This window comes from Dermacentor silvarum, chromosome 9 (genome assembly GCF_013339745.2).
Source record: "Dermacentor silvarum isolate Dsil-2018 chromosome 9, BIME_Dsil_1.4, whole genome shotgun sequence".
Lineage (NCBI taxonomy): Eukaryota > Metazoa > Arthropoda > Arachnida > Ixodida > Ixodidae > Dermacentor > Dermacentor silvarum.
In genome coordinates this window covers 69182988-69200207 of record NC_051162.1, presented here as the reverse complement: position 1 = coordinate 69200207, position 17220 = coordinate 69182988, and positions in this window count along the sequence as shown.

The window sequence follows — 17220 nt, the reverse complement described above, 5'->3', positions numbered from 1 at the left end:
AACGCTTCCCGGCCACTGCAGCTTACGTGACCGTAATGTTTGCCGGGAGACGCTGGATGTGAGCGCCATGCAAGATGGCGCGCTTTCTGGTAGAAACGCGGCCTCTTGCGTCGGGCAATCTTCTGTTATTAAGGTGAAAACCTTATGGGTATGTCTCATCGTTTAGTTGACTTTCAACGTCCTTGAGCGTAGAGCGTGTAGTTGATGCGAAATCGTACACCATGAAGACCCCGTGTAGAATTTTACTTACTACACCAACCCGGCATCGTGTCTTACCTATATGCAAACTCTCGCGCAACAATTTTGATGGTGCGCGGGTCACCTGTCATCACCGTGTTAATTAAGATATAGCTAATTAAGCCACTCGAACCCACGACCTTCGGTGGCAGTCGAACCTTTGAGTTTATATGGGAGTCAAAATCACCACCTTTGGCGTTAAGGCGATGTTAATTAGGACAGAGTTAATAATATAGAGTTAATTAGTATAAAGTTAATAAGAACACGCAAACCTACAGCCTTTGGTGTTAAATATAGCAAGGTTAATTAGCTAGCGTCTGTTTAGGCAGTCGAACACGCGACGGTCGGAAAAAAACCAGCGATAAGAAGTAACAATTCAATCGAATGAGAATGTCAGCGTAATTTAATGAATGCCTCTTGAGCGCGCAGGCTTTTGCTGTCAACCTGGTTTAAGTATGCTAAAGTGACTGTCACTTTCAAGTTTCCCATTTTTATTACTTACATTGGGAAGATTTAACATAACAGACATGCGCTGCCGGTGTATTGTTTCGTGACATTTGTTTTGGGCTGTCATTCTCAAAATTCAGGGGTATATCTTTGTAAAGAATATAACATAAAGTGTGAGCAACTTTCGTGGTAAAACATTGCTGCTGGCTCTATCTTGAAAACTATCGTCTTACGCGAAAAACGGATGGACTCTCGGATAGTTTTCTCGTTGGGTCACCGTAGAAATACCTTAAATAAATTACCCTTTGAGATACCTACTAAACCACAACGTTTTCTACGCTACATTCCTAATAGGCTTTCTTTAAATCGGCGTGCCTGCGCCTTATAATCAGATGGTGGTTTTGGCACGTAAAACCTCATCATTTTTTTTTATTCAGCCACATGTAAAGTGCTTCAAATGTCTTTATTGTGTGTACTGAACAGATTATGTCACTTGGCAGGGACAATCAACGAAAATGACACTGTATACAACTTTTAACCAAGCCCTTTTTAAGCATAGCCACGGTTGTTCATTCCCATTGACTCCGCGTCCAAACAAGATTGGACGCAAACACTTCATAGAATTATGCGTTCAGAAGGCGAATAAGCCCTCGCAGAAACGATACGTTAGAGAGACCGTTGCGTCTGAGATGGTGAGGTATACATGAATGTTGTTGTTGTGGCATCGTTGTATTGATGATACAGCGAGGCCAAGCGAATAAAGAATAGTTGAATCCTGCTTTTTGGCGAGGAAACATAATCTTTTCAAAAGATGTGAACATGAGCAGTAATGTTCCCGGGAATCCCTAAATCGGGAAATTATTGGCGATAAGCGATATATAAAAGCGGCATAAGGTGCCCAGCCGATATGCATCTCAATAGTTTTATTAAAGAAACTTTATATCTCCTCAATACGTCTGATCACATCAAAACTTAGCTGGTGCTGGATCATTGATTGTCAACGGTGGTCGTGGACAATTACTTCTCTCTATTACACGCAGAACAACCGTTGTCAATAATGGAACAAAGATGAGGGCCCGTGTCCAGAAAAGACGTATAGGAGTGTCACAGTTTTGATCACGGCCTGCCTACATGAAAATTGCTTCCGTGAGCAGCAGATGCCGGAATTCTGTTTAAGGACAAGGTCCATGCACCCAAAATTGTAATACTGGCCTAGAATCCACCCTATATTTAGGCGGGTGACTGTTAGTGTGAACCCCCGCTTGACCATCCTTCTCGCGACTGCCAAGGTAAGTATCATGCTCTTCTTTGGTAATTCACAAATAAACAAAGGGCTTTACCGTTCACCTTTTCCCTGGCGCATTATTTACTCTGCCTATAGGCTTCGGTCAGACATACATTCAGAGATGCTCAATCCAATTCGGTGGCAGTGCATTCCACTGAGAAAACCCTCTGTGTGCAGACAGGTTCTAGACCAATTTCCATTCCCTCAGCCAATGGAACTCATCGCCCCTGACCAATTAGAACATGGTACTCGCAAATGGCACCGCCCGTGTTTAAACATGACATATCGATGTCTTAGAACTCAGAAAGTAGAGCTGAAGGCTGCGACTTTGCAGGTGTTAGGATGAGGTTCTGTACTATAAGTGATATACCAAGAACATGTATAATGTCCTTTAGGATCAACTCAAGCTAAAAAGTAGGCGCGCATTGTCAACGGGGGAGGAGAAAACTGACTAGGAAAGGGGGACAGTGTAATTAGGTTATATGCTGTAGATCGAGCCAGTAGTAAAATATCGTGGTGTGCCATTGTTTTAGCTGTATTTACATAGCTGTCAGCGGCAACCACGGTGCGCAGAGTGAACAAGATGAGAACACACACACACACACACACACATATATATATATATATATATATATATATATATATATATATAGTGACACGACGCCCAGGACGAAGGCAGAGATCTTCCATTGTCATACAGCGCGAGACAGCCCACGAACACCTACCCGACAAAATGATGATGATTATGAGGATGGGCATATACACATGAAGACGATGATGAACTGCACAGTTAGCGCTCACAGTACCCCCCGCCCCCTCATGAAAGTGGCCGGTAAGGCAGCGAGTCAGAAACGGTCGGAACACCGAAGATACGGCTTCAGGCGAGAGACGTGAACAATTTCAGTGCTGTGGCAACGTGATAGTTCACGGCGGATGTTCTTTCAAGCACGGTATATGGGCCGCGATACCCGTGAAGAAATTTTTCACAGAGCCCTGGCACTCGAACAGGTGTCCACAGGAGCACTTCGCCGCCTGGTCGGAACGAAATGACACGAAGGGTAGCATCACAACGGACTTTCCTCTTGTCCTGAATGGTCACGGTGTGGGCGCGCGCAATTTCTCGGCACTGGGCGACGCGGGCGGCGAACTCCTCTGGTAGAGATGTAGATGGAACAGAAGGCGTAGAGAGAAAGATGGTGTCCAAAACAAAAGACGGTGCACGGCCGTACACGAGGAAAAAGGGGCTGTAGTTTGTTGTGTGTTGAACGGCAGTATTATATGCAAACGTGACGAAAGGAAGTATAGTGTCCCAGTTTGTGTGGTCGGGTTTCACATACAGGGAGATCATGTCGGACAGAGTTCGATGGAAACGCTCGGTAAGACCATTGGTCTGGGGATGGTCCCAGGACGCGGCCCGAGCTCAAGGCATCCTGAAATGAGGGCGCCTCTCCAAAGCTGCATTTACATATTAAAGATGTTTATTCTCTCTCTCTCTCTCTCTCTGGGGAGGGTATGCAGAGGTAGTCTTATGAATTGTGTTTGAGGCTTGCAGGACTTCAGCAAGAACATGGGAAAGAAAGTTCTTGCCACGGCCAGTTAGAAGAACACGAGGCGCACCATGGCGCAAGATAATGGCTTGCAGGAAAACTCGGCGACCTCAGAGGCCGCACCAGAAGGAAGAGCTGCCGTCTCAGCGTAGCGAGTGAGATGGTCCACGGCGGTGACAATCCAGCGGTGACCCGCGGGTGTAACAGGAAGGTGTCCGTATAAGTCGATGCCCACGAATTCAAAGGGAACGGACGGGCACGGCAATGGTTGTAAAGGGCCGGCGGGAAGAGAGGTCGAACGTTTTCGATGTTGGCATGACGCACACGAACTGACGTACTTGCAACACTAGTAGACAAGCCAGGCCAGAAACAGCGAGTCTTAATGCGGTCGTAGGTTTTATGAAATCCTAAGTGGCCAGCCGTTGCATCGTCATGAAAAGCTTGTCAAATTTGCAGTCGAAGTGAGCGAGGGACGAAAGGGATTCGTCGGTGACCAGTAGGGTGGTAAACTTGCCGCAATAATGAGCCTTCATGAAGTTTAAACCGTGCGAGTTGTCGTCTTAAGCGGCTGTTGGGAGGACGGGATAAGCCAGTGAGCCGGTCGATAATTGTGCGGCAGTACGTATCTGCACGTTGGAGGGAGGCGAGGTCTTCTGAGGACAAAATGTCGACCGAGTTCACGAACCGTTGTGGTCGGTTGGCTGGGCGGTGCCGAACGGAGGGAAGGTGAGACAGGGGCATTTGGCGACAGCGGGCAACGCGATAAAGCGTCAACATCTTGATGTTGCCTACCAGGCCTATATGTGACAGTGTAGACGTACTCCTGCAAACGCAGAACCCAATGGCCGAGCCGTCCGGACAGATTCTTCAGGGAGGACAACGAACACAGAGCATGGTGGTCAGTCACAATTGTGAATTGGCGGCCATATAAATAGGGGCGAAACTTTTGTATGGGCCATACGCTGGCGAGGCATTCTTGTTCGGTGATAGTATAGTTTCGCTCAGCAGGAGAAAGAGTACGACTCGCGTAGGCCACGACTTGCTCTTCAGATGCGTGGTTCCGCTGCAGCAGGAAAGCGCCTATTCCACGCCCACTTGCGTCAGTGTGGAGGATAGTTGAGGCTGTGGGATCAAAGGGACGATGCACTGGTCCTGATGTGAGGCATCGCATGAGGGTCTGAAAGGCGGCTTCACATTCATCCGTCCAGGTAAAGGGTATGGTCGTGGTCAGGAGTTTATTAAGAGGAGCTGCGATAGTCGCGAAGACACGGACAAAGCGGAGGAAGTACGACGCTAATCCGAGAAAGCTGCGAAGGTCTTTAGGTGTGGTTGGGGTTTGGAAATGCTGTACAGCAGTGACCTTGTCGGGATCTGGCTCAATGCCGGGCTTGCTGACCACACACTAAGAAAAAAAAGAGTATCCCTTACTCTTTTCGAAGAGTCTGGACTCGCTACATATATGACACACTTTGGGGGAGACACCCGAATTCCCTTTCGCCAGAGAGTCCGAAGACTATCTGTGATGTATACAAGGTGGTTACTTAACTCCTCACGCAGTAGTCTTGCACACTCTTTTCTAGTAGTCTCCTGGACCCTCTCAAGAGGGTCACATGACTACTGCTGAGAGAGTCTGTTAACTCTTCTAGATGAGTCAGATGACTCAAGAGAGACGGTCACATGACTACTGCTGAGGGAGTCTGTTAACTATTCTAGGTGAGTCAGACAACTCAAGATAAAGGGCCACATGACCACTGTTGAAGGAATCAGGTAACTATCCTTGACGAGTCTGTTGACTCCATTAGTATGTGTCGCGATACCCCTAGTGCTTGGTGCAGGACTCTTGCAAATAGAGTAAACTAACCAATCCATCTAAGTCATTCGACTCTCTGCTGTCAGTGTCGAGCCACTTTTCAAAATGCGTCACAAACTTTTGCCGACAGTGCAAAGTGACTATCGTGAAAAGACAACATAGAATAATAATGAATCCATAGCTAAGCACAAGGCAGGTTAGCAACAAAAAGTGATTATTCCGTCATTTTGTTATTGTCTTCTGGAAGTGTCTTCTTTTTGGGGTTTTATGTGCCAAAACCAGTTCCGATTATGAGGCACGCCGTAGTGGAGGGCTCCGGATTAATTTTGACCACCTGGGGTTCTTTAACGTGCACTACGAAGCAAGCACACGGGCGTTTTTGCATTTCGCCTCCATCGAAATGCTGCCACCGCGGCTGGGATTTGATCCCGCCTTCTGGAAGTGTCAAATGTATCAGTCAGCAGAGAATCACCATGAACACCAGACAGTTCTCTTTACTATTAAACTGGAATCAATGGCCAACCAAAGAAACAGTTTTAAAGAAACATCCAATATGCACCTCGCAGCTGTATGTGCATGACACTGCAATGTCACTCTGAACCATAATGACACCATAAAATAGTATGTCACTCATGCAAAAGTTCAATTCACCCCAACACAAGTCATAATTTTATATTGTCGAAAGGTTCTTAAGCTAAACCTATTTTCACTGTTCCCTCAGACATATTTTAACACGAAAGTGTTTTATGCCGGGGTCCACCAAGACTTCACTGACGTATTTCCGTCACGGAAATACGTCATAGAACATAATACAAAGAAAGAAACCAGAAGAAAAAGTTCCACAAACATGCAAAATTTGGAAATCGAACCCACGACCTCTCGGTCCGCGACGATAGATCGCCGAGCGTTTAACCCATTGCGCCACAAACGCATTTGCAGAGAGCTACACAGACGCGCCTTATATATCTAACACTCCTCCGTGTACCCGCGCTCTTGCTCGGGGCGGTGCCACCGCCTACGAGCAGAAAAGAGAAGTACTGCATTATGACACTAACGCGCACCGACAGTGAACGCTTCGGTGGTCTCAGCACTAGGACGCCTCGATGCCAGCATTCGAAGGGACGCTGGCATCAAGAAGCACTACCAACGCCACCTAGGTGGCGTTCACCGTGCTCAGCACAGCGGAGCGTGGCCTCCGCAATTAGCTCTGAAAATGTTTCTGAAGTTGATCGCGGAGGCTGCAATTACGACGCGCTGTACGCGCTGATTTGACTCGGTGACGATTCAGTTACGTGCTTTGTCTTGCGCGTTGTATTAGTGTGTCAGTTACGTGCTTCATCTTTCGCGTTGTGCTAGCGTGTGCAGCGTAGTGCAGCTTCCATATGCACGACGGTTGCTCATGGTCATCGACGTTGGTAGTCGTGATGGAGGAGACGTGCCACCAGGCGTCAGCGTGGGTGCATCAACGCCTAAGGGCGCTTTAGCCACAAAACACCAATAGACATTATATATCAATGTGCAATAAACATTACACTACTTCTGTGAAGACACGTTTCACTTTCGTGTTCTATACCGATTCCTATATAAGAGGGATCAACCACATATTTTTATTTGGAACTTAGGATGTAACCTCCTATGCAAATAATGTACACATAAAATATCACAAAGGGCTACACTGGTGCAAAAAGGAGAACCAGATAATGAAGTGCAATAAAAACAATATTCAAACTTAGATTACATAATCTATGCAGTACAAAGTTCAAGACAGCAACTGGTTGGCAATCGATAATCCAATTTAACAGTAAAAACAGCTGTCTTACGTTATGGCACTCTTGTTGGCACTTTGCCACACAACTCATGCATGTTTCTTAGCTTGACTTGAAAATTGATCTGAAAAACACCATATTGAAAAGTTGTGCATCAATTTTATTCTTTCATACAATCTGCAACAGTGCATACAAACTTGAAAACTGACAATATTACAAAAAACATACAGCAATATTTAAGCTCAACATTTTATTGAAGTTGACCTAAACATGGTTTTTAGGACTAAGTTTTTTAAGACGCCAACAATTTTACTGATTGCAATAAGCACTAATACAAGACTTGCCATAAATCAATCATGCTGGCAAAATATGTAGCACAGGTAGCTGTATTTTGCATGACAAAGATAGCGCATGAATCATGAGGACAAGGAAGGAAGCAGACCAGGTGGTAACTAAACTGAACTCAGCTGCATGCATGCAGCTGTAAAAGACACATACAGAAAAAGCTGAAAGACACATGCAGAAAGTAGAGACATGAGGAAGGCTTCTTTTACTCATCTCAAGTCATCCTAAGAGCAGATTACGTAACGACTGTAATTTACTCTCAGTAAATGCATTTGTACGTCACTCATATAAAGTTCTTGTGATCTAAAGTTCATGTGATTATATAGAAGTTGTGTCACTATGTTAAGGCGACTATAGCAAGGGACACGTTTTGTTTATTAAATCTTGTGTTCAAGGAAAATGCTACTCAAAATGATTTTCTTTTATTTTGTTGCATGAGAGGTTTGAAAATTAAGCCAATGAGAAGGTTCTTCAAGCTCATTTCATATATGTTATTTTTGTTTAGCTGCTACATTTCTTCAGTTATGTCTTAAACAATGGCAAAACGTATAGTGATCTTTGCGGGCAGTTTCTTCTGTATTAAATTTTCACAAGAAGCATTGTGCTAACTTAGCTCTTTGTAGATGACAAAGTGCCGATATCTATCGAAACATGTAAACTTAGTGGGACTATGCAAGTAAAGCTCCGTACACTTTAACAATTTTTTCACAATCCCATGCAAATAACTTTGTGCACTTACATTTGTCCGATACTAACAAGATTTGGCTTACATACTCTTGAAAGTATGCAGAATGCTAATATCTACTTAAAATTGCAATATCTTTCAAAATATTTCAAGTGTCCTGTTTTTTGCATAGTTTCAGTAATTTTACATGCTGTTTGGGTAGATATCGGCACTTTGCGGTCTACGAGCTGAATAAGATACAGAACGATCATTCTTGTGAAACTGTTATATACATTAAAGTGCCCGCAGATACTTTGCCACTGTGTAGTACATAACTAAAAAATATAGCAGCTACACAAAACCACTTACATACTTAAAATCTGCATATAAAACTATATGCAGCAGGATTTTTTCAAATCTCTGACTGAAATAATTTTAAAAAGTTGTTTCGAGAAGCATTTCACCTGAATAAGTGGCTGCCAATGTATTCTACCAAAGCGTTAGACAATGCATTCAGGCAGTGCACAGGGAGTTTTAGAAATAGCACACCAAAGCATCTGCCCCAAAGCCCCATGTCCTACTTGCATTTTTTGTTCTTTCGTGCATTCTGTTGTATGCCACCATTTGCGTCCCTTAACACTGAGTGCGCAAAACCTTAAACACCCCATTATTACATTGAATTTTTAGCCTGTAAAGGAATCGTGTGCAAATGGGAGACATCAACTATGTTGACAATAAACAAATATTTGTTCTCACATTAATGAAACCAGTCATATAAAATATATCGCAAATGTGGAAATGAATGCAGAAAGAACCTTGCTGATTGTCAAATTAGTGCCACGAACAAGATATTTTGAAGTTTATCATTCTTAGTTTACTTCACTTCCCTCTAGTGCATGGGCTCTCAATGTAGTAGACTAACCCAGGCCTGGAAGGCAATATTTAAATCTGAAATAAAGACATACAACCCGCCACCACATGTCGGTGCTGTGTGATCAGAAGCGTGTATCTATAGGCATATAGCCTGTAAAATAATTTTTACATGATCTGTACCATTAGTCTTGCATTCATAAATATTGAAAATTAGGAAATATAGTGGTGATTCAAAGCACTGCTGTAAACCTTCATGTTCGAGACATGCAATTCTCATAAGGTGTAACACAACCAATGTGTGCATGAAACCTACAGTACCGTTGGCATTCGTAAGTGTGGCAAGCCTATTTGCCACACTGACGAATGCCAACGGTATCATGGGTTTCATGTCTCAAACGTTGTCCACCAGTGCCACTGGTATCATTGCACTGAAAGGAAGTCCCATTATTAAGACACTTATGATGGGCAGCCAGGTTTTCCTACTATAATACTGTTTTTTTTCCATGCTCCTACGTTCTTTCCTTTTTAAAAAATAACGGGTGCTTGAAATAGGTGCTTAATTTTGCTCTTGAATTTATCCTGCTATGGGGCACTAGTTGAGTTAAAATTCTTGAACGTTTTACAGCGCTGCAGATAATAAATGAACAAAACATGATGTAAGTCAGCGTTTTAGCCTTACGCATTACAAGAGTTAAGAACCTATCAATTACATACACAAGTACAAAATAACTACGAGAAACTGGGCATACATACAGATATAATAGCTGGAGATGTTAAGAATTCTAAGAGAAAGGAAATATTAAAAAGTCGGTACTAAAAACATGTAACTTATAACAGTATTTGCCAAGAATCCTGAAGAGCAAATAGAACATGAAGCGCAGGGAACACTCCATGCCAATATTTGTCCATGGTTCAACAAGTGGGCACAGCTGGCGATGCTGTTTGAATAGATGGCAGCCGAGGTACAGCTGCGAAATAGGCGAAACACGTAGAAGGGTCACCAAACATTGAATAGTGGGGCACAACAGGTTGCCTTGATCCCTGGCATCCTCTGACATCGACGTGTGGAGTCTGATTATGGCATCCTTTCCAAGAGGCCTGGCTCAAGTGTGTGGCCCAGCTTGGGTAAAATTTCGCAGCAACCTGAAAAACAGAAGCCCACATCTATAAACACCAAAATATTCTTCACCATAGGACAAATCTGAATCTTACCATCTACACATAGCAGATAATGAAAACAGACACAGATCACCTGCCTGAAGGTAAATAAATGTGCAAAAGTATAAATAAATGTAAGGAACTACTTATAGGATGGAATGCTTGTCATTTTGGCTTGTGTGAATCAATAATTTCACCTTAACGTAATGTCAAGTGTATGTGTACTTGGCCCTCCGTATGCCCCATTTCTGTAAGAAGGCTATTGTATGCGAACTGTCCCCCCCCCCCCAACCTAGCCTTCGACCATTTCGGATTTCCTTTTGAAAAATTGGAGGCCCTTCCATATCAGGCAAATTATGATTTTGTAAAAAATTTCCAGGTGAAACATTTTTTTACTGTTGTAAATTCGATGTGAATTTTGTTCTCAGGCACCGAAAGGCATAGCCAAGATACCGGTTTCTTCAATGTGAGAGCAGAACAAATTTTTCTCTGGAGAATGAAGAGGCCTTACACCTAAAATTGTTTTCCTTGATCATCAGTTTATTATGGGCCGTTAAAAATGGGCAAAATGAACTATTTTTATTTTCAGAGAAATGGCAAGAGCTGTAAACTAACGTGATCCAAGTGCTCAGGACATGTACTGTGTACGCACAATGGTTTCAGAAATATATATCTGATGCAGAAACGCACAAAGATGAGGATGAATTCGCAGAAAACTCAGTTTTGGCGTATGTTTATCCGCAGGTTTAACAATGAGGCGGTCCTAGTAAAAGTATGCCAATTATCACTTCTGAGAGCACACTGTATTGCTTTCAAATTGGTAAAGATTTATTAGTGCTAAGCAAGAAAAAAATTGTATAAATGGTTTCCACTAGTATCAAAATGTGCATCGTGGTTCGTCTAATCCACATAGACTTTTGGCAGCTAAAACACATAGCGTGGACTTGAGCATTGCTGCACCAATAGAGGGACGTGGAATAGTGGAACTACTTCAAGGTTAATTCATTGCTGAGTGGCTACAGGCTGCTTCAGTCAAGACACTGCTGGATTGCATGTATTTACCTGCATCTTGCCGTCTGCCATCGGACTGCTTTGCATCATCACTAAGGTTGCCAACTCTCTAGTGGAAGCAGTCGGGACAGGGTGGTGGTGGAAGGCAGGAGCAGGAGCCGCCAAGTTCTACCTGCAACAAATTTGCACAAATGTTTCAAGTCCCACCATGTCGTAATTTACAAAAATGCAGTAGTTGTCCATGTAACGTGGTTACTAATACAAATAAAGGTAAACAGTTAGCTCCTACAACACCAGAACCCCAACAATAACGAAGCCGAAGTTATGTTTATGAAAATGCCAGCAAAGACGAAAAAGAGTGTGCAACCCGAACCTGAGCTCATGCCACCAAGTGGTGTGCTAATCAACTGCAAGCCTGCCATCTTAAAATGGCATTGTATATATTTTAGCCTGCCTTAATTCAAGTTGAGCATCTCTTGACAAAAGTAAATCAAGCTAATTTATTTACTAATTTCTATGGTCATTAATACAATAAAGTGCAAGCTGCGAATGAAGCTGGCCAACTGGGTAGTGCTAACAAAGTGCTTCTCTAAATCTTATTCTTGTTTCTCTGCCTGTCTTGGCTCTAGCATTAGAATACAGAAAAACTTTCACATTCTTGACATTTCACCCTGCCAATTTTTATTACATAATGCCTAATACTTCAGCAAGAGCAATAATGGTTCCTTTTAACGGTAAATTGTGGTAGAACGAGAAATGTCACTGGAGCCAACACGCTGACTGACAACGTGAGACAACACGTTGTCTTATTCTCCTTGTCGAAACATTGGCTCCAGCAATGCTCTTTGTTCTATGACTCTTCATCATTTGAAGTCTCTTGTGTGACTGTGTGTGTACATATGTCCTTTCATTGTTGCGTTGATGAAATTGTAATAACACAGAAGTAGTAATCGTACCTGACGAGAAATTTTGGCTTGTTGGTAGACGAGGACAGAGTAACTGCGCAACATTCATACACGGACAAGGAGGCTTATGTGTCTTGTCTCCTCCAGCCATGTCTTGCCCTTGAGTGATTACTCTGTCTCTATGTTAACGTATTACCGTTTGCACAATACTAAAATGAATAAGGCAGGAACGAGGACAAAATATTACAACAAATCGCATCATACTGCTAAGGAGATATGCCAAAGTGCCTGCTACAATTTCTCACCCATAACGTGCTGGAGAAGATGGCTACTTTCCGTGGCTGTTGCCGCTTCTTCAATACCTGAAATAAAATACATTTCAAAATTACACAACAGCAGTAGCGTAAGAGATAACACAACATTGTTTCTACAAGGTAAACTAATCTCTGATACATGACAGACGAAATTTTTAAAAATTAAATTAGTAGAATACACCATACCTCATTAAATTTCATTAAACGCTGTCAGTGTTACTTGGTACAAGAAAAAAAGTATTTCTGCATGGCAGCAGTAAAATAGTACAAAGAATTCTACTTTTACAACAAAATATCCTACAGCGATTAAGCCAACTACAGCTGTATGTACTTGCTATGCATGTCATCATCATCATCATCATCAGCCTATTTTATGTCCACTGCAGGACGAAGGCCTCTCCCTGCGATCTCCAATTACCCCTGCCTTGCGCTAGCGTATTCCAACTTGCGCCTGCAAATTTCCTAACTTCATCATCCCATCTGGTTTTCTCCCGACCTCGACTGCGCTTCCCTTCTCTTGGTATCCATTCTGTAACCCTAATGGTCCACCGGTTATCCATCCTACGCATTACATGGCCTGCCCAGCTCCATTTCTTCCGCTTAATGTCAACTAGAATATCGGCTATCCCCGTTTGTTCTCTGATCCACACCGCTCTCTTCCTGTCTATTAACGTTAGTCCTAAGATTTTTCGTTCCATCGCTCTTTGTGCGGTCCTGAACTTGATCTCGAGCTTCTTTGTTAACCTCCAAGTTTCTGCCCGATATATTAGCACCGGTGCTATGTATGTACAATAGCTGTATTGTTATACGTACAATAGCCAAGACAGGATTAGCTTGTTTGGGTTCATATGCAGCTCACTGGGAGGTACAACTTTGCAATGAACTCATTTCTGCTTGCCAAATATAGAAATACCAATATACTCACATAAAATACAAATGAAAGAACCATTTCTTTCACAAAACACAAGACACAAAATAGAAAATCGAATAATAATAGTCTCCGCGCGCATTCCTAGGAAACGTCTGTAACTGCCAAGAGAAACGTCGTGCCAAGAGAAACGTCGCGCAAATGTAGCCAAACCGGAAGGGCCGAGTACGCGCCGTTTGAAAACTCGGAACAAAAGCTGATACACTCACCTGAGACGTTAAGAGAAAAATGGCACAGTCACTCCCTGCTGGTAGGCTTTCGTATGCATCCGGCAGTCTCTGTGCGTTACAATCTCTCACATCACAATGAAAGACGACGCAGTGCAGACCGCAACACTTCGGGTGCTATCCACGGTCCGGCGAGCTATACTTGTTCGATGTCGGCCAAGACGAAATCGGTGACACGCTACTGCTGGCCGTTCTTGTCGTCGCAATCAAGTAGCACGGAAAGAAGTTCCCATCGTAACTTGCCGTAATGTTCGGTTGCACTCGCCCCTAACGCAGCGCTTTCAGGGCCGTTCAACGACAGCGAGCGCGCGCGTGCATGTTGCAACACAACTACAAAATGGCGCCGGGCTTTGGATGGCTTCGACTTTGGATCACTTTGGGGCCGCAAAAATCATAAACTAGTTTCGGTTTTCTTCCCTCGCACTGAAAAACAATGTTTTGCTCACTGATAATTTTGCTTCACGTAAATAATGTTCACGAATGAAAGAGCCATGAATTTAAACAAGGTAGAACTATTCCCGTTTATTTCTGATAGTGATTATATGGACACAACCAGTGAAATTTATCTGTTGGCGTTGCCGTGAGCTTACGTATGAAGTCCAAGTGCGATAAGATGCTATCCCGCGCCGTTGACTGCGCGCGTGCGAGCAAGTGAGGGTGAGCCGCGCCGTTGACTGCGCGCGTGAGAGCAAGTGTTCGAGGGTGAGCCGCGATGGATAGTGGCTTGATGGGCGCGCAATGAAACGTGATAACACGCGCGAAAGCCGGGGGAAGGGAGGCGTTGGTTTAGCGCGCGTCTCCTCTTGCCGTTGCTCTGAAACCGGTATTGCGCCACACTCGCCCTGTTAGAGGTAATCTCCGATGGGTCCAAAAGCGGGGTGAGCCGAGGTAGCGTAATTTAAAGTTTCGGAGACGCGTTGAAGGAAAGAGGCAGCAGAAGCGTTCGGTCCCCTCTCTTTGCGCTTATCACGCCATCGCTGTGACAGCAAGCGTTCGCGATCAATTGAGTGAGATCTGTTTATGTTAGCACGTGCGCGTGTGACCTCATGCTTGCTAATGTAATTAGTAAACGAACGTTTACTGAAATTTAGACAGCCGATGAAACTACGAACCTTGCTTCGTGCAGTTGTCTAATACATTGCTATAGCTATCAAAGTTACGTCTTTCGGGATACTGCGATTTTTTGGTTATTATATTTATAAGGGGTCTCAAAAGCTGTGTAGTGTACGCTGATGTTTCTTTCTGGTCGCGGAATGGAATGAACCACGGTAGCCCAGTGACTGTGGCATTGTGCTTCGGAACTCGAGGTCGCGGGTACGATTACAACCGCGGCGGCCGCATTCCAATGGGGGCAGAATGCAAAACCGCTGGTGCACCGTGAATTCCGGGCACGTTAAACAACCCGAGCTGCTGAAAATTAAACTACAGTTTCCCATTAGCGTGTATCTCATAATAAGATCTCGGTTTTGGCACATAAACCCTCAAAATAAAAATTTACGTCACAGAACTACATTTACAATCGGCACTGTTGAGTGCATCCACGGAACTTGTTAACTCGTTGATATGCTCTGTTTAGTAGCCAATCTTTTTTTTTAGATTTGCTAATGGTCATAATACAGTGTGACAAATCCTGGTATTTCTTAACACTGAAAACCAGCTATCGCTTAAACATGCGAGCTGTCAACAGACATGGTCAAGGAAAATCCACATTGCAGAACATGGGACGAAAAAAAGTCGAGGTTTTGATGGAAGCCCGTCGGGTCGGGAGGCATCATGAAGAAGGGTAAAAAAAGGACACCGACCACTGAAAGAATGCAAGAAAAGACGTTGCGGCTCCCGTGACGGGAGCCTTGTTCACAATCTGTAGCCTTGTTCACAATCTGAACAACAGATTGTGAACAAGGCTCCCGTCATGGGAGCCGAAACGTCTTTTCTTGCATTCTTTCAGTGGTCGGTGTCCTTTTTTTTACCCTTCTTCATGGGACGAAAGAGTGAGACATTGCATTACAACCAGGACATAAACCCTGAGGGTCTGCCTAAACCAGAAGCAAGCATAAAGCCAGAAGAAATTATCTGGTATTTCTTTCCTGCATTAAAATCTTTCGCCAATTGCTGCACACAAAGAAGTCGCGATCTTTCACGACCACTCTTCGCAAGCCATTGGGAGTCAATTGACTCATGCAGAAAGGTTGACTCTTATTTTGTGACTCTACTCACGCAAAAGGGGGTCTTAGCCCAGAAAAAGAGAGTCACGTTGCTGTGACTCACTTTTGACCCTTTTTTTTCTTAGAGTGCACGTGACCTAATACTTTGCTGCTGCGGCTCGCAAATCGACACTCCTTAGTATTCAGCTAGAGACCGGCCTTGGCTAGACACGTGAGAACGTCGTCTAAACGCTCTAGGTGCTTGGAGAAGCTGGACGAAAAGATGACAATGTCGTTCAGGTAACATAGGCAGGTTTTCTATTTGAGGCCGCGTAGTACGGTGTCGATCATTCGTTCAAATGTGGCTGGCGCATTGCACAGACCAAAAGGCATTACGTTTAATTCGAAAAGGCCATCAGGTGTTGCATACGCCTTCTTTTCTTTGTCGGGATCATTCATCGGGACCTGCCAATATCCAGAACGCAAGTCGAGGCTCGAACAGTATTCGGCATCTTGTAAGGTATCCAAAGCATCGTCAATACGGGGCATAGGATATACGTCCTTATGGGTAAAACTTGTTTAGTGCCCTATAATCGACGCAAAAGTGTACCGAACCGTCCTTTCTCTTAACTAGGACAACAGGTGACGACCAAGGGCTTGCTGAAGGCCTTATAACGTTCCGTGCGAGCATGTCGTTGACTTGGTCTTCTATAACTTTCCCTTCAGCAGGCGATACACTTTAAGGACGGTGGCGAATGATGCGGGAACCGTTGGTTTCGATGTGATGAGCGGCCACGGTTGTTTTACCCAAGCCATCTGAACACACGTCAAAGCAAGGTTGGTGTTTCCTTAAGATGGTCAGCAAGGCATCAGTCTGAGTTGGGCTCAGATGTGAACTCACAGTGGCCCTGACAGCACTAGGTGAACCGTCCGTGGGCGTACACTCGGCGAAGGAGGAAACAGGAGAAGCAGTGACGACACATACTGGTGCTGCGTCGATAAGCATGGCAACAGTGGACCCCTCCGGCAGCAGAAGTGGCTCTGACGTCGTGTTGTAGGCAGTCAGACTGGCGCAGCCGCGTGAGAAACGCACTAGACAAGAAACGATGGCGATTCCCCGAAAAATTCAGCGCTGAGAATGGGAAACCACTGCGTCGCCGTCGATATCTTCGCTAGATCTAATGGTGAGAATGCGGGCTTGGCCGGGTGGAAGAACAAAATCTGCCGCTGTGACAAGGTGGGGCGGCGAGGAATCGGCAGCGTCACAGAGCTCGGTGTCCGTAATATGTATCAGTGCTTGTCCACACGAAATGACTGCATATGCAGCTGAAGAGAAATCCCAGCCTAAGATGATCGGTTGAGCGCACGACGGAAGCACAGTAAACTGTATATGATGGCGAATTCCGTCGATGAGGACACGAGCCGTACACTGTCCGGTAGGGTAAATCGGACTGTCATTGGCGCCACATAAGACCAGACCAACATACGGAATTTGCACTTTTCGTTGACGGAAGCATTGTGCGCGATGAATAACAGAAATGGCGGCGCCAGTGTCAATA